A 23,071-nucleotide genomic window follows, 5' to 3' on the forward strand; every position below is an offset into this window, starting at 1 on the left:
AATATAACCATAGGTACACAGATAAGTGCGTGAATAATAACATACTAAGCCACTTTATCAGTGACCACCTCTATGTGATCGTACTCTACAGATTTGCTAATAAAGACAGAGATTACACTGGCATTAGTGATAAAGTTAGAACGGTATACCCAGCCAATACATGGTCTGCACAACCAGCCCAGCCGAAACATCAGAGAAAGTAAATAGCGGAAAACAAGGAAACTTTTAACTTTGTCATTAAGCCCCCTTACGTTCCAGGTAACAAAATGGAGAACATTCTACCCACGAAAAGGAAACGGATTGCTCAGAGTATGACATTGTGAAACATACACTTAAAGTGGATACATCAGACATATAAAATAACAAGAACGCGGTAACTTGCTGCTTTACCTCTGGCCCATTATAGAACAGCAGGGACTGATGGCTTCAAGTAAAGCCTATGATCCTTTTTTCTTATTCATCCTGACTAAAATGGCTTTACGGTCATAAGGTCTACTGCTCGAAATTTGTGGTGACTTTTTTTGAATTTGCAAAATCCTCCTGATTACTGTGTATAATGGACCTGATGTCCCAGGATGCGGCCAACGCCTTTGATTCAGTTGAATATTAGTACTGATATTATAAGGTTCTTTGAAAAATGTGGCTTTTCATAGAGTTTCATTGACTGGATACATTTGTTGTATTGCCGACCTACCACCTCGGTTATGGCGAGGACAGGAAGTCAGTTTCTCTATTCATTACAATCACAGCCTCGATGTGAGCCTTATAGGAATGAATGGAGAAACCGATTTCCTGTCCACACATGAGACACTGGCAGTTGGAGAGTCCTATTGCTGGTCCCATAACACAGCTGAGGACCAGAAGGGAGTGGATAATGGACAAATACAGCCACCGGTAAGAAAATGACCACCACAACTTACATAATGTGCCTTTCCAATGTGCCAGAGAATAAAAACATTTTTGTGGGAGTGCTTCATTAAGATTGTGATGGATAACAATTCACTACAACTACCTTATTTGACTGTACTTATTTCTCTTGTTTTTTTTCTTTTCTTTTCCTTATTAACGGTATGGTGTGAATGTAGTGAATGACTTCTCTCTAGCTTTTTGTGAGATGGGAATGCCAATGCTGTTTGTATCATATGCTGCTTCTGAATTTGTTATTTTTTTGCCTCTATAAATGTAACGAGAATTGTTTTGCTGTTATGATGTGTGTCTTTACCAATGGCGGATTATAATATGCCCGAACCGCACACAATCTTAAAAAACTATGCAGCGCTGCTAGCCACCGCGCTGCCCGCTTCCAATTCAATCTGCGTCCGCAGGACGCGGATTCAGTTGGGTTGAATGCTGGAACCTCGCTCCAGCATTCACTCTGCCGTGAGCGGCTCAGTGCCGGCAGGCGCGATGTAGTGACGTCATCGCGCCTGTCTGCACGGAGTCACTCACGGGACAGTGCAGAGGAGGAGAAGCATCCCTCACCGTCGTGGGAACCGGGATAGGTAAGTAATTATGTTTTTTTTATTTATTAGGTACGCACATATGGAGGCATTATACTGTGTCACATCTATGGGGCATTATACTGTGTCACATCTATGGGGCATTATACTGTGTCACAGCTATGGGGCATTATACTGTGTAACATCTATGGGGCATTATACTGTGTCACATCTATGGGGCATTATACTGTGTCACATCTATGGGGCATTATACTGTGTCACATCTATGGGGCATTATACTGTGTCACATCTATGGGGGCATTATACTGTGTCACATCTATGGGGGCATTATACTGTAGAAAAAAGAAAATGTGGAGGGATCCTCCAGCTCACCTGACACAATGTGGAGTGTCGCTAATAGCGCCCGGATCCTCGTGTACTACAGCCAAGTCTAAGGACGCTGGAGCCGTCCGAAACGCGTAGGCTCTGAGGATACCATTCCCCCACTTTCTTCACACCAGGACTCCTTACATTTGGACCTTTTAACCAGGACTATTAAACTTGGAAATTGCTTCCATTTTACCCATTCACAGCGCTGGACCCAACCTTTCTGCTACCCTTGGCATTATACTGTGTTGCGGCTATGGAGGCATTATACTGTGTGGAGGCAGTTATGGAGGCATTATACTGTGTAGAGGCAGCTATGGAGGCATTATACTGTGTCACAGCTATGGGGGCATTATACTGTGTCACAGCTATGGAGGCATTATACTGTGCCACAGCTATGGGGGCATTATACTGTGTTGCAGCTATGGGGGCATTATACTGTGTGGAGGCAGCTTTGAGGGACATTATACTGTGTTGCGGCTATGGAGGCATTATACTGTGTAGAGGCAGCTATGGAGGCATTATACTGTGTCGCAGCTATGGAGGCATTATACTGTGTCGCAGCTATGGAGGCATTATACTGTGTCGCAGCTATGGAGGCATTATACTGTGTCACAGATATGGGGGCATTATACTGTGTTGCAGCTATGGTGACATTATACTGTGTTGCAGCTATGGGGGCATTATACTGTGTAGCAGCTATGGGGGCATTATACTGTGTCATATCTATGGGGCATTATACTGTGTCACATCTATGGGGCATTATACTGTGTCACATCTATGGGGGCATTATACTGTGTCACATCTATGGGGGAATTATACTGTGTTGCGGCTATGGAGGCATTATACTGTGTGGAGGCAGTTATGGAGGCATTATACTGTGTAGAGGCAGCTATGGAGGCATTATACTGTGTCACAGCTATGGGGGCATTATACTGTGTCACAGCTATGGAGGCATTATACTGTGCCACAGCTATGGGGGCATTATACTGTGTTGCAGCTATGGGGGCATTATACTGTGTGGAGGCAGCTTTGAGGGACATTATACTGTGTAGAGGCAGTTATGGAGGCATTATACTGTGTAGAGGCAGTTATGGAGGCATTATACTGTGTAGAGGCAGCTATGGAGGCATTATACTGTGTCGCAGCTATGGAGGCATTATACTGTGTCGCAGCTATGGAGGCATTATACTGTGTCGCAGCTATGGAGGCATTATACTGTGTCACAGCTATGGGGGCATTATACTGTGTTGCAGCTATGGGGACATTATACTGTGTTGCAGCTATGGGGGCATTATACTGTGTAGCAGCTATGGGGGCATTATACTGTGTCACAGCTATGGGGCATTATACTGTGTCACAGCTATGGAGGCATTATACTGTGTCACAGCTATGGAGGCATTATACTGTGTCGCAGCTATGGAGGCATTATACTGTGTGGAGACAGCTATGGTGGAATTATATTGTGTCACAGCTATGGGGGCATTATACTGTGTCACAGCTATGGGGGCATTATACTGTTTCGCAGCTATGGAGGCATTATACTGTGTTGCAGCTATGGGGATATTATACTGTGTCGCAGCTATGGAGGCATTATACTGTGTCGCAGCTATGGAGGCATTATACTGTGTCGCAACTATGGAGGCATTATACTGTGTCGCAGCTATGGAGGCATTATACTGTGTAGAGGCAGCTATGAAGGGCATTATACTGTGGGGGCAGCTATGGGTGGCAATATACTGTGGGGGCAGCTATGGGGGACATTATACTGAGCATTTACAAGAGCTGCAGGTCCAAGGGGGGAGACGCTCTGTAGCACAATAAACAAGGGGGGATTGTTGTATAGCACTATATAGAAGGGAGCGCTGTGTATCACTATATCTAAGGGGGATTGCTGTGTAGCACTATATACAAGAGGGGGAGGGCTATGTGACGCTATTTACAGAGGGGGAGGACTGTGTAGCTCTATTTACAGGGGGCTGTGTTGTTTTGTTTGACACAATTATATTCAGGGGCGCAGTCTATGGTGCTATAATATTTAGGGGCACAGTGTTTGTACTATTTTATTCAGGGGCGCAGTGTTTGGTGCTGTTATATTTAGGGGCACAGTGTGTGGCACCATGATAATATTATCTTTGTTTATAGGTGTGGAAATGTTGGAAAAGTGAGGAGCCAAAGACATCTGAGTGACAAATTCTGCAGAAATGGGTCATGGCCGGGAAAAGTCGTCATGAAGTCTGGACTGGATGGAGAAGAAGAAAAAAACTACGTCGTCACCTGTGAGTCACTAGATTTATAGACAATCTGTCATCTCTACTGACATGTTTATTATAGGAAATCCTTGTATTTCACAAAGTCTTTGTGCAGTCCAGGACTGATAGACAAATAAGTGTTACTATTCCCCTTGTCAGGAGAATGTGTCCCTACACGGTGCGACATGGTCAGCGATGGTTGGAGACTGTCAGTATGTGGGGACACAGCCTTTTGACAAGGGGAGTAGTAACACCCATTTGTTAATGTCTGGACAAAAAGGAAGTGTTAACAATAGTTACAGGGCGGCGGTGGAGAAGGGGGGCCCAACTATGGGTAACAGCCCAGGGCCTATGGTCTACTTAATCCGCCACTGGTCTTTACATACTATGTCCTCTGCTATGAGAGGAAATGTTGAACATGCACTTTTAGGCCAAATTCACATCTCGTTTTGTGCACTCGTTTGTGATATGCGACGACGTATACGTTTTTAAAGTTACAAAAACGTATGAATTTGTAACATACGCTTGAGTTTTTTGTAGTATAAGTCGTATAAGTTTTTATACGTTTGTGTCCGTTCTTATGTCTAAAAACATATAATTTTTTTTGCTCTTGAGAAAAGTTAAACTTTGTACAGTCAAGATTTCCCATATATGGTGACAAAAACGTGTACGTTTTACGTATGCAAACGTAGGGTTTAAGATTGCATATGTCATCCATACGTCGCCATTAACTTCAATACATATAAAAACGTATTCGTGTGGTATGGAAAAGTACTGAAAAGCGCAGTAGCTACGCTTTTCAGGACATGGGAAAAAAATGGGAACGTAAGCAAACAAAACGTATGCAGAAACTAAACCATTAGGGCATCCATCATGACCATAGAAATCAATGTACACGCTGTGGTACACGTTTTTTTAATGTCAAAATGTGCACGTCAGCTGTACAGTAAAAATGAGATGTGAACTTAGCCTTAGGCTATGTTCACACGGAGTACTTTGCCAAGTTTTTTGACGCGGAAACCGCGTCGCAAAACTCGGCAAAAACGGGCCGAAAACGCCTCCCATTGATTTCAATGCCTCGCGGGAAAAAGAAGCGACATGCCCTATCTTCGGGCGTTTCCGCCTCTGACCTCCCATTGAAGTCAATGGGAGGCAGAGAAAGCGTATTTCGCAGGGTTTTATGCCCGCGGCGCTCGATGCCCGCGGGCGAAAAACGGCGCGAAAATTGCCGCGAAAATCGGCGTGCAGGGAGAGGAAAATCTGCCTCAAACTTCCAAACGGAATTTTGAGGCAGATATTACTCCTGCAAAATACTCCGTGTGAACATAGCCTTACCTTGTTTTTTTATACAATACATTTTATTGTTGATTTAAAAAATATTAATTAGTAGTTAAGTTCCCTAATAAAACGTAAACAAAATGTTCATAAAAAAACCTTATTCTCAGCACAAAAAAATACAACAAACACGATTGAAATAAATAAATACTTAATAAAAGTCAATAAACAGTTAAAAACATTGACATAATATGTATTTTAATACTAATAATGACCCATACAGTAAAGTTATTCCATCTATTTATTGATGAATGTCGTGAAAAAATAACTTTTTTTGCGTTCCGCAATTATGAAAAATTCACATAAATTAAAGGTTATATAAACCTTCGTAAGGCAATTTTTTTTTCATTTTTTTTTTTTTTTATAAAATGGTGTATCAATGCGGTTGGTGCAACTTTACAAATACGTATTTTTAATTAAAAATTAGTTTTACTTTTTTAGATACAGCTGCTCTGTATCCACAGGAGATGGCATAAATGTTAGATAGATGTGGATCCAACCTCTGGGACCCACACCTATCTCTAGTACGTGGCCCCCTAAACCCTGTTCTACCTTTCTCAGTTCCCGTAATTTCTGACCATATGTGATCAGGAAAACCAGGTAGCTCCCTGAGCTACACTGTTTCTGTAACTCCCATAGAAGTGAATAGCAGTTACGGAAACAGTGTAGCTCGCGTGCTACACTGCTTCCGTAACTGCCATTCACTTATATTGGAGTTACAGAACATCATAGCTCAGGGAGCTACACTGTTTTCGTATTTCCCGACCATATAATCAGGAAGTGGTCAGGGGGCAGCCGGAGCCGAGAAATGTAGAACAGGGTTTAGCGTGGGATCCGCATCTAACTGACGCATCTAACTGATATTTATGGCATATCCTGTGGATATGCCATAAATGTCCCTGATGGGCAACCCCTTTCATAACAATTGTATTTTATATATGTAGTTGTCAGTTTATATTTATAGTACTCTGTATTTTAGCACTAGAGAAATGTTTTATTTTGTATTGTTACATTTAAAAAGCACAAAATCTATGTGTGCTTCTGTTTGCAGTTAGATTTGATATAGCTAAAGACCCCCTAGAAGAAGCCAGAATGCTGGCGAAACGCGCGTCGGGTGCTCTATAATTTTAATGTCCACTGGTGCACTTAGGGCCATAGTTGCCATATCTAGGCTCATTTGCTACCGATTGCTTTCACTGCATTGCTGACAGCAGCCGGCTGTTTAACTTACAGCACGAGCGTGCTATTAGCGCAGCACACCCTGCTGTTACTCCTGAGCAGCTGGGTGTCAGCTCCCACCAGCCGCTACGTTCCTTTTGACCGCTGGTGAACCCACCGTGCGGTCTTGTCATTGGGCTCACAGCACCAACGTGCTGTCAGCACAAGCATACCCCGCTGTCATTTTTTGAACTCTCACCAGCCGCCACGCTCTTTCTGACCGCCGGTGAATTCACCGAGCGGTCCTGTCATTGGTGCACTCACTGGATCAGGGCTGCTGCCTTGCAGGACAGCTCATCATGAGGGGCTCCTTGATCTCTCAGCACTGGAGGCATCGCTCCGTTCTGAGAACCATTACACTTGCCAAGTCTGACTCCACTGACAGTTGAGTCACACTCTGGCAGAGCTGAGCGCGGCCACAGCTAGGCAACCCCGGCTGTCCCTGCAGATGTGAAACACAACACGATCAACCTACTGTCTTACATCTACACATACTGCTTTTGACTCATAATAAAATTTATTCTACCTTCTCTAAGTCCTATGTCATTCAGCATGGCGATCATATTGCTATACAATTGACAGCTCTGCAGCCATCACTGTGCCACACGCTCAGGTTTTGGTTCACCTAGATCTTTACCTGGGGGCGTATATAGCAAGGTCACATTCACACTGTGCTGCAGCACAGCCGCATGGTAGTGCTATCGGCCACCATTGCCCTTATATTAGCATAGCTGCAGTTTTAGACTTCAAGCATGGTAGCGCAATAGTGTTCCCCTCACTGAAGCACTGTTGACAGCAACACATTCCATGTATTATCCATATACCATACTTTACTACACATGGCCCACAGGTATGTGAGTTTGGGGGTCACTCACACATACCTTGGTGCACCATTGGACTTTTAGCTCAATTGTTCATTTAATGTATACCAATAAAAGTTAACTCTTAATTACAGATCACATACTTTCTTCCCCCTTTCCCTTCCTCAATCATATGACTTTATTGGGTGGTGCACACCTATGTGATCTCTTGACAATCTTGTGTGATAGGTGGTCTTCCACACATTTCCTGATATAGCTAAAGAACAGTTAACAGAACATGATCTTTCCTCAAATTCTGTGAACTGAAAAGATTATGATACGTGCCTCTGATACAAATACTCCACTGCAGATTGCAGCAACATTCCCTAGTATATCCTAGCAAAAAAAAGAAAATAGCCTGTAGGTGGTGCTAAAATGCTGTAGCCTCAAATTATAGTAAACTTAAAGGCTCAGCAAATTCAGCGCTTCTATTACAAGCTAATTGGTAGCAACTGGGCAATTAAATAAGTTACCAAATTTGGCTGTGGATCATCAGATTGACAACCTATGATGCGGAATTTCTGGAAGTTAAATGCCTGCATTGCCTACTATTTTTCTTTGTGTTTAGTATAATTTTGTCTCTGGGCACAGTAGCAAATATACATGTATTCAGTTTACACTGACAAATCTGCACTACCCATTAGTTAACAAAGAAATAACTAATAGATATAGTAAATCCATATACACCCTTCAGCATAATATTAATGCTGTATAATAGCACACACAATTCTGCCAGATTAAACATGTTATTTGAGCAGTTGGCAATGTTATATCTTTAGCATGCATTGGGTTTTAATACAAGTGCCAGTGTGATGAGACAGTGGTGCTATAACTATTTACATTTTACAGTAAGAACAGTTTGTGGGGGGCTGCTTGCTACTTCAGCAGTCAGTGTTATAAGAAGGAGAGCCCTGACAGTCAGCATCATTGTGTCAATCAACTGGTCTCCTTTTTTTTTTAGAGGGACTACAGAAGAAGCGAGAAGCACCCCTGAAATCTGCTGTGGGACCTGATGATAGGCACATGTAAGAAGCCTGTACTTAAAGTACCAGTGTCTCATCACAGTGGCAACTTTTATGTAAAGAACAATCATTAAAAATTTTTTTTTTTTTTTACTATCGACAACCAGTGATACATTTTAGGCTATAATCACATAGGCAAATTGAAATATGCATATAATAGTCATACAGTAGTTGATCCTTGCTCCACAACTAAACTTGTGAGTTTTTCTGATTGCCATAAAACCATTCAGGAACGCCTTGGGTGGCATAGAATCCCTTTCTCATAAGTAAGAAGAAGTCATTGCTGGGTCCTACTGCTCTTCAACTCTTGCACATTATTTCTCACTTATTCCTAATTTCACCACTGGTGCCACTAGCAAGCTCTGATGATAAGTCCGCAGATCCCTCCAGTCAGATCAAAGATAAGTGCTAATGTACAGTAATGGAGAGGGGTATATGCTCCATCGCGAGTCAAGAATCAAGCAGGCCACCCTCCTGATAACGGTAAAATTCCCATAAGTCTCCAATTGGATTGTCTCCAATTCTTTGTAGGTTTTCTTGACCAAACACAGGGCTCTCATATAGACTCAGAGGTATCACTACTTAATTACTATCCATACCAGATATTGATATCCCTAATTTATCGTAGAGCACTTTGTAGTAAAGAGGAACATCTTACAGATGCAGATTCATAAGTTAAATGTATACCTCCTGCTTTCTATCTGCCCATCCAACCTTCTAAGTAGACTTGAACTTACAAGAGATCAAACTGCCAACATGATCCCTGATGCTTAAAAAAAAGTCGGGTGATTATGGTATGGTCTGCATTAAGACTAGAGGAAGATAATGATAGAATTGTAATCTGAGTGCACTTTGTAGAAATATTTCTGTTCATAACATGGCCTGTATTTCTCCTTTCCATAATATTTCCGAGAATACTTTGTGGCTATTCATTTTCTCGAGTGATAAGTTATGTAAACACATCTAGAAACACATGCTCTGGTTATTTTTCTTGGTATGCTTCCCAGGCTGCCTGTCATGTCTTTTCCTCTATAGGGGAAAGAGACACTATGTAGAATCTTTATGTATTGCTAAATATAATGATTTCAGCATTCCCCATTACTAACCTCTATTGCTCCTCTTTTCTTATTTTTTAGCTCTTTTCCAGGTTTCTTTATCTGGATTTCATTCTGTCTTTCCTTTCTTACATTTTACTACCTTTTTTGTATATTTATTTTATTTTGGCTTTTATAGAAGTATAATTATCATAAGATTGAACCCTGATATCCCTACTTATTTAGTACATAATTTGGTTTTAAGTGGTTATAAAATTCTCGAAGTTGTACATCTTGTTTATTACTATGCTACGCTTCTGTAGGCGACATTCTGTGTAGGGTAATAAATATTCATTTGGTTTTCTAGATGTCTTAAATGCATTTTTAGCAAAAATTATTTTATCTGTGCGTTTCATATTGCACAGGGGGACATAGTCTCAGATGAAACAAATAATGCAGTTGCAACAGACAGGCCAGCGGACAGAGAGCTAAACCAGGGGTCAAAGTATAAAGGTTTGTTCATTCTTTACCTTAAACCCCCTAATAGAGGTATAGACTTACCAAAGGCAATCCCCAGGTCACATTCCGAGAGTAGTTTCTACAGCTGACTGCTAGTGGATAGGTGTTTACAAAGCATGGTACCAGAAGCCACTGCAAGAGAGTGTACATGTCCGTGGTCAGGGCTGACAGAGTTCATGCTATAGCTCCTATACAGACTTATGCGTCTCTTTGGTTGCAGACTACAAACAAATCCTGTGCTGGGCCTCTTCCATGATGGTCTTGTTTTTGTTAGGAGTACAGTATGCAGAAAATGGGTCGGTATTGACTTATGGCCCATCTTTAAAGTTTTTTGCTTCTTTTGGGATTGCACTGACATGAAGTGACTTATTGAGAGTATACCTTATGTCCCTAGAAGTTTACTGTCTATAATGTTTTGTGATTATTCTATGGTGACTTGTTATTGTATGCACTGTGGTCCCCTAACCACCACCATATTGTTTTAAAACTATGTGTAATTTTAGGACTTGATGGCCAATGTGTTTTTAAGCTGTCTCAAATAAAGAATTAAACTTTTTGTATGGTACAAATTGTGTGCTATAAGATACTTCTGACCATAAATGACTATGTCTACATATATATTTATAGGTATTATTACAAACAAATCCTGTGTAGTCTGATTAGACACTCATGCTCATTGGTTAGCTGATTTGTTACCTCATTTGGCCCAAGTTGCAACCACGACATCTAAGTTGTTTGACAGAGGGAGAAGTCTAACTCTGTCAAAACATCGGCAATGCGATCACGGAATGCCAATAGGTTACCATGGCAGCCGGAGGCGTAGCCAAAGTCCTTAGGTCTGCTATAGGAATCTGCCTATTAGGCCATACCAGAAACATGGCCTAAGAGTTGGCCTGTCAGCGACACACTGACAGGCAATAATTCTTTGGAATACTAAGTATTCCAAAGAACTATATCAGCAATCGCTGCTCCAAATATCTTAGTGGGACAAAAAAAAAAGTAGAATTAATCTTTATGAAGTTTAATGAGAAAAAAAAAGTCTCCTTAAAATAGTCAATAACTTATATGTACCACAAAATATTACCAAGAAAATCTACAACCTGCCCCACACAAGACAAGCCCCATACGACTAATTCGACTATGGTTCCCGGAATGCGGAGATACAAAAATTACTTTTTTTCCATGAAACATGTTTTTAATGTGCAAAAGTGCTCAAATGGAAAAATCCTATTCAAATTTGGTTTCACTATATTCATACTATCCCATTGAATAAAGTTAACATTATTTTTACCACATGGTAAACAGAAAAACAGAAGAAAAACCCTGCAAAAAACTACTCATATTTTTTTGTTATAAAACCTAATCAATAAATTATATGTACCCCAATGTGGTGCCATTAAAAAAAATACATATCGCCCTGCAAAAACACGAAGCCTCACACAGCTACAACGACTGGAACATTTAAAAGTTATGACTCTCGGAATGATGACAACACTGAATATATGCTTGGTCCTTAAGGCCTAAAAAAGGCCGTTCTCTAAAGAGGATCTGTCACCAGTTTAGTAATGCCAAATCTCGCTAATCTAATAGGCACTGTCACGCTGATAATCCAGTGAAAATTGTGCCTTTTCATTATTTTAAAAGTTATGAGCTTATTTCTAAATATGCAAATGAGGCTATACTCACCTCAGCCCTCAACCACGAGCGCTGAGTCAATGTGTTGAAGGAGCTGTGGCCAGAAATGTTAACACAGCGTGATCTCATGATTGATGCTGAGATCACACTGTGCAGGGAAAGGGAGAAGCTGTATGATGCTGATTGGACAGCGTCATACAGACAATACTAAGGCCGGATTTACACGAGCGTGTGCGTTTTGCGCACGTAAAAAACGTGGCGTTTTGCATACGCAAAAGGCACTTAACAGCTCCGTGTGTCATGTTCAAATAGTGCGCGGCTGCGTGCTTTTCACTCCGTTTGGATGTTTGTAAACAGAAAAGCACATAGTGCTTTTCTGTTTACATTCATTTTTTCACTGCTGTTGCGCGAATATCGCGCGTCCCACGGAAGTGCTTCCGTGTGGTGCGCGTGATTTTAACGCACCCATTGACTTCAATGGGTGCGTGATGCGCAAAAAACGCAGAAATATAGAACCTGTCGTGAGTTTTACGCAGCGGACTCACTCTGCGCAAAAATCACGGACAGTCTGCACTGCCCAATAGACTTGCATAGGTCCGTGCGACCCGCGTGAAAATCACGCGGGTTGCACGAACGTAGATCACGTTCGTGTAAATCCGCCCTAACACTGCCAACAAAGAGCAGCGTTAGCGCCCCTTTGGCTAGTATAGCCTAATTTGCATATTTAGAAATAAGCTCATAACTTTTAAAGTAAACGTTTTGGGATACAATTTTCACAGGAATTATCAGCGTCACAGCGCCTATTAGATTAGTTAGGAGATTGGGCATTACTAAACTAGTGACAGATCCTTTTTAAGTGCTTAGAGGTCTGTACAAACTCTGAATTGTATGGAGCTGTAATTGGGCACCCATAGAAGTGTAAGAGGCATTACTTTATTTACGTATGCCTCCGATTTATATGGAGTGTTGTCAAATGAAATCTGACAGAATAAAAATTGCCGCATTCTCCATGGGATGCCATATTATGAAAATATAATTCTCTAAGAAGCATTACTTCTGAGGTCAATGTCTCTGTAGTACAGCAACACACAGAGCACAATATGGTGGCATATGGAGTTGCAGAGAGATCCTGTGTGTCGTTGCACAGGCTCCTGCACACGGATCCGCCATATGAGGCCTAAGGTTAAGATATAAAGCCTAGTAACCGGTACAGCTGTTGGAAAGTTGTCAGAACATTATTGAAAGCTGTTACTGTTAAAATAGAGAAATTAAAAAAAAAAATTAAAGGGGTTATCTGGGAAGTGAAACATTTTTCTTTTTTCTTAGGGGCTGCAAATGAAATAAATAAAACAAAAAAGCAATACTTACCTATCCTTGCCCCCGGGGGATCCAGTGCTGTCCCTCCAGCGGTAGTCCCGGTGCTTGTTTACATGCACATAGCATGTGACGGCTGCAGCCAAACAGGGGGATCAGTGGGACTCAGCAGGGCTCAGCGGCCATATAGTCTATTTCTGGCATTATGCCAGAAACACGATTTAACACTTTAACACATACTACGTGCATGTAAACAAGCAACGGGACTGCCGCCAGAGTGATGGCGCTGTATCGCCTGGGTAAGGATAGATAAGTATTGCTTTTATGTTTTATTTATTTTATTTGCAGCCCCTAAGAAAATAAAGAGATTACTTCCTGGATAACCCCTTTAATGTAAAAGTACAGTACTACAATTAAAATGAATAATATGAACTAAATCAGAATATGGAAACATAAAAAATTGCTCTACAGTAGTCATAATCTAATTTAGTCATAATCTAAATTAAGTATCTAGTTTCAAAACTTTTAGAATCCTTCTTGCCTCCACTAATTCAGTGTTTCCTTCCAGCAGTTTTACTGCAAAATATCTGCAAGCTTTTCATAATGAAGAACATAATAAAACGTTTAAGGTAGATAGTAATAATTTTCATTCTCTTTCATTTGCTAGAATGTGAAGGGCATATACTAAAGTTTATGATCTTAGTTTCACACCCAAATAAACTGATTCAGCAAAGATTATTGCAATGGACTGCGTGGACTGGCTGCTTTACATTCACATGTGTTTTCGGTTTGTGAACTAATATGTGAGCTGGCAAGATAATACTTTGGAAAAAGATTTACTTCACTTTTTCATGAAGCAAGAATGTAATAGGAAAAACAAATATAACTGGAAACAGGGATATAACATGCAGCTTGCCAAACTAATAAAATGTGCTTAAGAGAAGGGCCTAATCCAAAATTCATAATTTTGGAAATTGCCCAATACATTACAAAAGTAATATAATTTTTCACTATATGAAGTTACAGTATTTGACTTTAGGAAAATCAGTTATCATTATTTTGCAACATGTATTATCAGTGTAAATCTGGGAAGGTACTGGTTCTACTTGTAGAGATGTAGTTGGTGTGGGTAGTCTTATAGGCAGTGCTCCTGGAAAAAGTATGCAAATTACCTCTCCTCCAGAAGAAAGAAAACTGCCTCTCTAGTGCCACCTATAGGTAACTATTCTGTAAATCAATGTCTGACACATTAAAGAGCCTTGAAATATGACTAGGGATATCAGGCAAACCATAGACACCCATCTTTAGGTAGCTGGAGCATTGCCTGTAAGACTACCTACACCAGCTGGATCTCCACAAGGAGAACTAGTACCTTCCCAGAGCTGCATCTAAAGCATCTCACCAAGTCAACCAGTACTCTATTCTGTACTGACGAGGAGTGTAACTCCAAAACAGATGTCTATAGAGCGGTATCTCTGGTTTGGCTGATATCCCTATAATTTTTTAAGGCTCTTTAACAGGTTCCCGACCGCTGGCTGTGTTATTACGGCCAGCTGTCAGGGTCTCCGAAGTCCACCGTATAAACTAATTACGGCGGCACTTCAGAGAGTGTGCACGCGCGATCGCGTGCACACAGCCCTGTGCCCTAGCTGTTGCTAACAGCCATGGGCACTGGGCAGAGTGTGAGGGGCCAATCTTTTGGTCCCTGAACATGTGATCGCTGTGACAACCAATCACAGCGATCACATGCATTTCTATGTAAAATACAGTGTGCACGCAATCGTGTGCACACAGCCCTGTGCGCACACTGTTACCAACAGCTCTGGGCACTGGGCAGAGTATCAGGGATCAATCTATCACAGTGATCACATTTGTTTTTATTTTGACATTTCTGGCAGCAAATCTCCTGCCTCTTTTCTTCTCCTTACACATTGTTTCAGTGTGAGGAGAAGAAGAGATTCGAGAGAATTGCTGCCAGAATAAGGCCTCATGCACACGACCGTAAAAACTCCCGTTATTACGGGTCGTAATCACGACCCGTAATAACGGGCTCATAGACTTCTATTGGCGACGGGTGCCTTCCCGTTTTCTCACGGGAAGGTGCCCGTGCCGTTGAAAAAGATAGAACATGTCCTATTTCAGGCCGTAATAACGGCACGGACAGTCCATAGAAGTCTATGGAGCTCTCGTAATAACGGGTGGCTACATGTGTGCACCCGTCATTACGGCAGCGTTGCTAAGCGACGTCAGTAAATAGTCACTGTCCAGGGAGCTGAAAGAGTTAACTGATCGGCAGTAACTCTTTCAGCACCCTGGACAGTGACTACCGATCAGTATAAACCTGTAAAAAATAAAAATAAAAGACGTTCATACTTACCGACAACTTCCTGCTTCCTCCAGTCCGGTCTCCCGCCCGTTGCCTTGGTGACGCGTCCCTCTCGACATCCGGCCCGACGTCCTGGATGACGTTTCAGGCCATGTGACCGCTGCAGCCAATCACAGGTCAATCACAGGCTGCAGCGGTCACATGGACTGCCGCGTCATCCAGGGATGTCGGGCTGGATGTGATGTCGGGCTGGATGTGAAGAGAGGGACGCGTCACCAAGACAACGGCCGGGTAAGTATGAATTTCTTTAACTTTTATTACAGAAAAGGCTGTCCCTTCTCTCTATCCTGCACTGATAGAGAGAAGGGGCTGCCGATTAGTGCAGTGCTATTTTGCCGCCAAAAACGTGCTCGTAAATACGGGTGGAATACGTGTGACACCGGACCCATATTTACGAGCACGGGTTCGTAAATACTGGTGCAAAACGGGTGGAATACGTGTGACACCGGACCCGTATTTACGCCAGTATTTACGGGTGGGAAAAAATACGGTCGTGTGCATGAGGACTTATACTGTGAAAAAAAAATACAGTGTAACACTTCAATACACTTTTTGTATAGATAGATTTCTATCTATCTATACAATCTATCCATCAATCTTTTTTTCTATATATCTACCTTTCTATCTTTTATTCTATTAGAATAGGCAGGTAGGGAATATATAATTATATATATATATATCCACATATATATAATATATATAGCAATAGCGGTTTATTTTTTTGTTAGCGGTAGTGTAGATATATATATATATATATATATATATACAGTATATATATATATATATATATATATACACCAGTTAGTTTGTGTGTTTATAAAAAAAAAAAAGTTTGTTTAGTTAGTGTTTGTGACGTTATGGCGAGGAAGTTCTTTAGCGCTGATGAGGCATACGCCATGCTGTGGTCTGAGTCTGAGACCGCATCAGAGTTGGAACCTGTTGTAGGCAGTGACGATGATAGCGTCACTTCAGGTTCATCTTCAGGGGACGCTATCCCTGACGCAGTTGAAACTGCAGAACATGAAAGCGCAGGGCCTAGTGGCGCTGTAGCACAGGACAGCCTGGTTCCTCCAGTTCAGGCTCTTGTATGCGCACCTGCTTCATCTTTTGGGCCTAGAATCCACGGATTTACTGCCACTCCTGGCATAACCGTGGACAATACAAATTTTGTCCAAATGGATTACTTCCATTTATTTATTACTGACGACCTCCTAAATATGATTGTCCACGAAACTAATTTATATGCCGCTCAGTATATAAGGCAGAAACCTTCATCCACCCATGCCAGAGATTGGACGGCCACCAATTTGCAGGAATTCAAAACTTTTGGGGGCTCACCCTAAATATGGGTATTGTCAAAAAGCCCTCCATAAGATCGTACTGGTCAACAATACCCGCCCAAGCCACCCCAGTGTATTCTGCAGTAATGCCCAGGTCTCGTTATGAGACAATATTGAGGTTCCTCCACTTCAATCACAACACACAGGCCCCCCCAAGTACCGATGCAAACCGGGATCGGTTGTTCAAAATAAGACCGCTAATAAATTCCCTCAATAATTTATTTCTGCAACTCTATACCCCTGAGCAGAATGTAAGCGTGGACGAATCCCTCCTCAACTTTCATGGAAGACTTAGCTTTCGCCAATATCTACCTTCCAAAAGGGCAAGATATGGCGTTAAGCTTTACAAATTGTGTGAAAGCGGGTCAAGATATACGGCCGCCTTCGGGATTTATGAAGGGCGGGACTGCACAATAAATGTTCCTGGACGCCCCCCTGATCTTTCCACCAGCAGTAAGATCGTGTGGGAGATAATGCAGCCTTGCTTCACAAGGGGTACCACCTGTACTGCGACAATATTTATTCGAGTGTACCCCTGTTTAGGCATTTGCATGCTGCAAGGACCAGGGCATGTGGTACCATGCACAAAAACCGAATTGGTTTTCCGCAGCAATTAGTGGGGAAGCGCATGGTAAAGGGGGACTCCTGTGCTTATGCATCTGAGGAATTGCTGGCGGTCAAGTTCAGGGATCGCAAAGACGTGTATGTGCTAAGCACGATTCATACTGCAGGAACAGTGGCAGTGAGTGAAAGAGGGGCAACATCGGACAAGCACAAACCAGTGAGCGTGTCTGAATATAAGAAGTACATGGGGGGGGGGTTGGATTTAAGCGACCAGGTTTTAGAGCCCTATTTGGTAAAACGCAAAACAAAAACCTGGTACAAAAAAGTGGCCATTTATCTGTTACAGGTGACAATCCATAATTCATTTGTGCTCTATGTCCCTCACAACCAGGCCTGTGCATTGACCCATGTTTTAAAAAATACCACACTGTTCTGAATTATTAGATTTTAGTTAATTAGTTGAAAATATATTTGCCCTACATTACATTTTTATTTTTCCCCTGATTTTACTCCAATGGTGAGGGAGGGAATGGGTGGGCTGGGGGGGGGGGGGGGGTGGATGTCATGTTTGCATATTTTCTAAAGTTCATCTGCTGGAGAGCTCCATTTGCATAAGCCAGCAATTTCTTATTTTAGAAAACCCAAAAAAATGTATTCCCATAATACCCCAGATGAATATTTTGGGATCTCTGCTTCAAGAGCAGATATTTTGGAAGTGTTATAGAAACTCTATTGAGTTTTGTAAAACCAGCTTTGAAAAAAGGCGATTTGTGAAATAAGCTTCTTCTATCGTCCGTCCTCCTACATCTCTATGTGATAAATTAGGCACACATATGTGGTATCCCCATGCACAGGAGAAGTGGCAGAATGTGAAAGGAGATGAATTTTGTCCGTGGTCTATACTATGTGTGAAAAACTGACGCATTTGCTAAAAAAAATGCAAATTTTATTTTGTTCCATCTTATTCAAGAAACATTCAGAAGAAAACTGGACTTTCTAAAAATATGATAAACCCCTTGAAGAAAACCTTGTGCTGTTTACTTGTGTGAATGAAGTAATTTATGGGGTGTTTCTAATGTTTCAGCAGCATTAGGCCCCCCAGAATACAGTATGCTGCTATAAAATCAAGTGCAGAATTCCTGGGCCGAAAAGGCCAAAAAGCCTCCTTTTATGCCAAGCCCTGGCACATGCCCGCACAGTGAATAAAGCACACATATTTGGTATTCCCATGCACGGGAGAAGTGGAAGAATGTGAAAGGAGATACATTTTGTCTGTGGTCTTTACTGTGTGTGAAAAATGCTAGCATAAACTGACACAATTGCTAAATTATTGAATTTTTTTTCCAATTTTGCCCGCTTTAGAGAAAAAAATAAAAATGATATATACTGACAAATGCCACTAAAACAAAACCCTATCTGTCCTTTAAAAAGAGTGTAAAATTCAAAGATAAACTTTATTCACCTGCAGAGTTATAGTCATCTAAAGAAGCGCATAGCAAAATTGTGAAATCTGCTCTGGTCATTTAGCTGTAAAACAGCCTGGTCCTTAACCGGTTAATGGATTGAAGATTGACTTATATAGTGCTGCTCTCTATAGGTGGTACTAGACTGACACTTTTCTTCCTTCTGGGAAAGGGGGGAGCTAATTTGCATCAGTGTCACTGAAACAACATCTGTTTGTTTTTTGTTGACTACATTTTGTAGACAAGGTGTCGGCTTAGAATTTTCATGAAATTTTGAGCTGGCTCTATGAATATTAGTTCTCATTAGAAGCTTATTGTATTATTGTATGTGCCATTAAATTTAAATGACTACACAGTTTTACAATGAGGTGGTTTTGTGCAGTGGGTTGTAAGAATGTATGGGTCATGAATAAACATTACAGCAAAAACTGTATACAGTGACATTGCCAATAGAAATCTGTAAAATGCTGGGTTTTATTTTCTAATTTATTTAGAAAATGACATCTGGAATGGGACTTGGTGTAGGGAAAACATGCTCAGAATTAACTTCTGGCTAACAAACAGTAGGACACTGCATGCACTATTTATCTGGGGGTTGTACACAGTATTTATATACAGGTGTAGCCAAGTTTATCTTGACTTCGATAACTTGCTGCAGCGTGATATCACACAACAAAAGCCATTGAAAAGTCATTGAAAAAGTCAAGTTAAAGTTTCTTGCCACTGTGTATTTAATGCATTGTCAAGATAAAGATGGCTACATCTGTAAGTACTTTATGGGTGTACATGTGCATTGTAAATTTACCCCTAACCAATTTCCGCCGTATATATACGGCGGAGGTCGGGTGGGGGAGTATGGAATCTATATAACGAACGTGGTGTCGGCTGTATGCAATAGCCGACACTTCAATGTAACAGACAGGATCCCGCTCATTAAACCCCTTAGATGCCGCGAACAAGAGCGACCGCGGCCTCTAAGCCATTAGAAACAGGGGGGCTGCACCCTGTGATGTTGCATCTCACCCCAAAAATTTTTGGGGTGCTGATTGTTGGCATGGCAGCTTGGGGGCCTAATGAGGGCCCCCAGGTCTGCCATCTTTGTACTCCTATGCCGTAATCAAAGTGAACCGCAGAATAAAGTTAACATGCTCTTTTTGCCTCACAGTGATCTCCGTAAATAATAAAACCCCCAAAAAATGGAGGAATCACAGGTTTTTTTTCCATTCCACCCCACAAAGACATTTTTTCCAGTATCCCACTACATTATGTCAAAGATATTTTAATATCTTTATATGTGTGAACCTAAATTGCTCAACATGGACGGACAGTTGTCACTAAAGCTCAAAGAACTTCTGAAACAACAGCCTACAGGGGGGATGGCTATTCTATTCTAAGTCGTTTTGTTTATGGCTTTGCATTCAGCTGTTACAAAAGCAACGTGGCAAAAAGTGATGACATTGTATTTCTTTTGGCTAAAGATATATGGGGAGTTTGGATATTACCATATTTAGAATGTTTATGTTTGCAATTTAAAGGCTAACGCCTACTCTGATTTTCTTATAAATAAAGATGGATCCGCGCCCTGGGGGCAGAGACTGTTTGAACACTGACGCTGCGTGTCATGGTCTCTCTCCGGCCGTCCGGCCTCTCTCAGATCTACCATTGAGAGAGCATCCCCTAATTTGGAACTCATAGACAAATGCAGATAATGTCCAACGTTAACGGACAATGTAAATTCTGCAGCGACATTACTATGGTACAATAAATTGTGCCATGAAAATCCACAACTGGTCCTGAAAAAAACAAGCCCTCATACGGCTATATTGATGGAAAAATAAAAAGTTATGTCTTTTGGAAGGTGGGGAGGAAAAAACTAAAGTGAAAATAAGAAAAATAGCTGCGGTGGGAAGGGGTTAATAATTATCTGGGCACTATAAAGTATTTATCTGAAAACTGTAGGCACCATTTATTTTGGCACTGTAGGGCACTATTTTGGCACTGTATGTACAATTTATCTGAATACTATATGTACTTTTGAGAAACCTGTGCACTTTTTGGGTAGAATACTGGGCAGAACATGACAGGGTTATTTGGGATCTAGTAGTGTTATTAAAGTATTGTATTTTGGTAGTATTAGAGTGTTGTATGGTAACTTTGCTTTATGTTATCCATATGCTGACCCCTGAAACACTCCAGTGGTAGCTGTGACCCACCCTGAATATGTTCTATAAATTACGACTTTGTGTCTTCTGTCTATAAGCCAGTTATCTAGCTATTTCACACATTTTCTCCAAGCACCAGCATTCTTATTTTTGAGGAGCAGTGATAATTCTTTTGTACTCCAAAAAAATGTGATTTGCCAAGTTTAACCTTGTGAGACTGAATAAACTGGAAACTATCCAGACATATCTATCAGAACTTTCAAGGTAGCCCGTTTTGCCAACAACTTCATAATTTCTACTTGGCCACTTGGATATTGATAGATCTTATTAAGAAGGCTAAACTTGTAAAACAATTACCAAAATCTGTCAGAATTTAAATAGTGTTCTAATAATGTTCTTCAAATAGGATTTTTGCAAGCTTTTATGTCTGATAATCAACAATAGTTTGTCATTCTTATTTTCCAATACTCAGTATATTAAAATAGATTGCCTTAACTTTCAGACTTTATCTGGACAAAACACTGGAAAATTCAGCTAACTGTTCTTTAATTCTCAGATAGTAAGTAAGGTAATGGAGCATCTACAAGCACTTTACTAATTAGGATAAAATAAGTTATTTATATCTATAACCTAGCAGACAATTACAATCATGAAGTGTTCCGAAGACAGTAGCTTGTGGGGTATGGATAGTGATTGATCCCGCAAAAATGTTGTGGAGAAAGATGAAACAAAGCAGGAGAGTTTAGGTGCTAAACACTGTAATTGCAGTTTCAAATCATATATACAGAGTTTTTGACAGTGCTAATGGTGCACACGGCCAATTTTAACATTTTTAATCTTCCCGCTCTTTGGGAGGCACAAGCATAATGATAGTATTTAGACTTCCTCTCACTAATGAGAGGCACAGATTTAGTTATGGTTCAGGCTCACAAGATGACTGGCTTGTTCTGTATACTAGCAGATGTTGGGCTAAGGGCAACTCTCTTTAATAAAAGGGCTGTTCTGCCATAGGCCTAGTAGACCTCAAGATGGTTGTAGCTACCGTGTAGTTCAGGCCTACTACCCCTTGTGCCGGTGGTTACTGACTGCTTAGCAATTTAGGTAAAAAATTATGGACTGCACTCCTGGTTTGGAATTGTTAGGTGCTGTCAGGGTTCGGGTTTGGGCAACCCACAATATATGTAATATAACCCAAGCACTCAAGTATATAAATGAATGCAATATTTTTTATTTTTGTTTTTTCTCCATAAAGGTATTTTTGGAACAAATACTTTTCTTCAATCAGTGTTTTCAAGACACTTTTTGTAACAGGCAATTTATTTATTTGGACGTTTCGGACAATCCAGGCCTTTATCACAATTATTTTAACTGTTTGAAGGAATTTTGGGATTTGGTCCTGAGGCGTCTGCTAGACTGTAATGACAGGGTAGGGAGACAGACAGGTGAGCGCTAATCTACCCGCCACTCAGTCCCTGCCTACTTGCAACGACCCGTCCTAAGCGACGGGGTACAACTGGGCGACGGTCCCTACGCTCAGTAAGTGCAAGACAGACAAACAGACAAGGGTACACTGAAGCTAGGGAAAACGGGGCAGCTGCCCACGGAGACACCGTAAGCAACAAGAGTAGTGAACGAGCCGAGACAAACCAGGAGAGAACGAGGTGCAAAACACTGAGCAGGAGAGTGGTCAGAAAGCCAAGGTCAATAACATAACGAGCAGATGATGAGTAGTACAAGCAGCAGCAGCAAGCCAGGAAACAAGCATAGAAGAATCACAGGCAAAGGAGGAACAGGAAAGGCAGGTATAAATAGACAGTGGGCGGGAGCTAGCTCCGTCTGGCCAGGCTGTGATAGGCTCTCCCACTCTGTGCCTGCCATCCTGAGTGGTGGAAGATGGAGTCAGTCTCACAGACCTAGGAGCAGGTGCAGACTGATTGCCCAAATCTGTGTCTGGCAAATCCTTTACAGTACCCCCCTTTTATGAGGGGCCACCGGACCCTTTCTAGGTGGACCTGGTTTATTGGGGAAACGAAGGTGGAACCTCCTGAGCAATACCCCAGCGTGAACATCCCGGGCGGGTACCCAAGTCCTCTCCTCAGGCCCGTATCCCCTCCAATGGACCAGGTACTGGAGGGAGCCTT

The 23,071-nt window shown here is 41.5% G+C and overlaps 1 long non-coding RNA gene across 2 annotated transcripts in view; it reads left to right on the top strand.

The window, feature by feature from the left end:
* The first annotated feature begins 805 nt into the window (after window positions 1–805).
* Window positions 806–23,071, top strand: part of LOC142761045 (uncharacterized) — a 28,757-nt gene continuing 6,491 nt past the window's right edge. Inside the window, exons 1-2 of one of the 2 annotated variants that reach the window (XR_012883488.1) lie at window positions 806–894; window positions 9,973–10,060. This is a non-coding gene — a long non-coding RNA (uncharacterized LOC142761045). Of the gene's footprint in view, window positions 895–8,451; window positions 8,517–9,972; window positions 10,061–23,071 lie in introns of those variants that run through there. The other variant, XR_012883489.1, reaches the window with a different exon arrangement.

This window comes from Rhinoderma darwinii, chromosome 4 (assembly GCF_050947455.1).
Source record: "Rhinoderma darwinii isolate aRhiDar2 chromosome 4, aRhiDar2.hap1, whole genome shotgun sequence".
Classification (NCBI taxonomy): domain Eukaryota; kingdom Metazoa; phylum Chordata; class Amphibia; order Anura; family Rhinodermatidae; genus Rhinoderma; species Rhinoderma darwinii.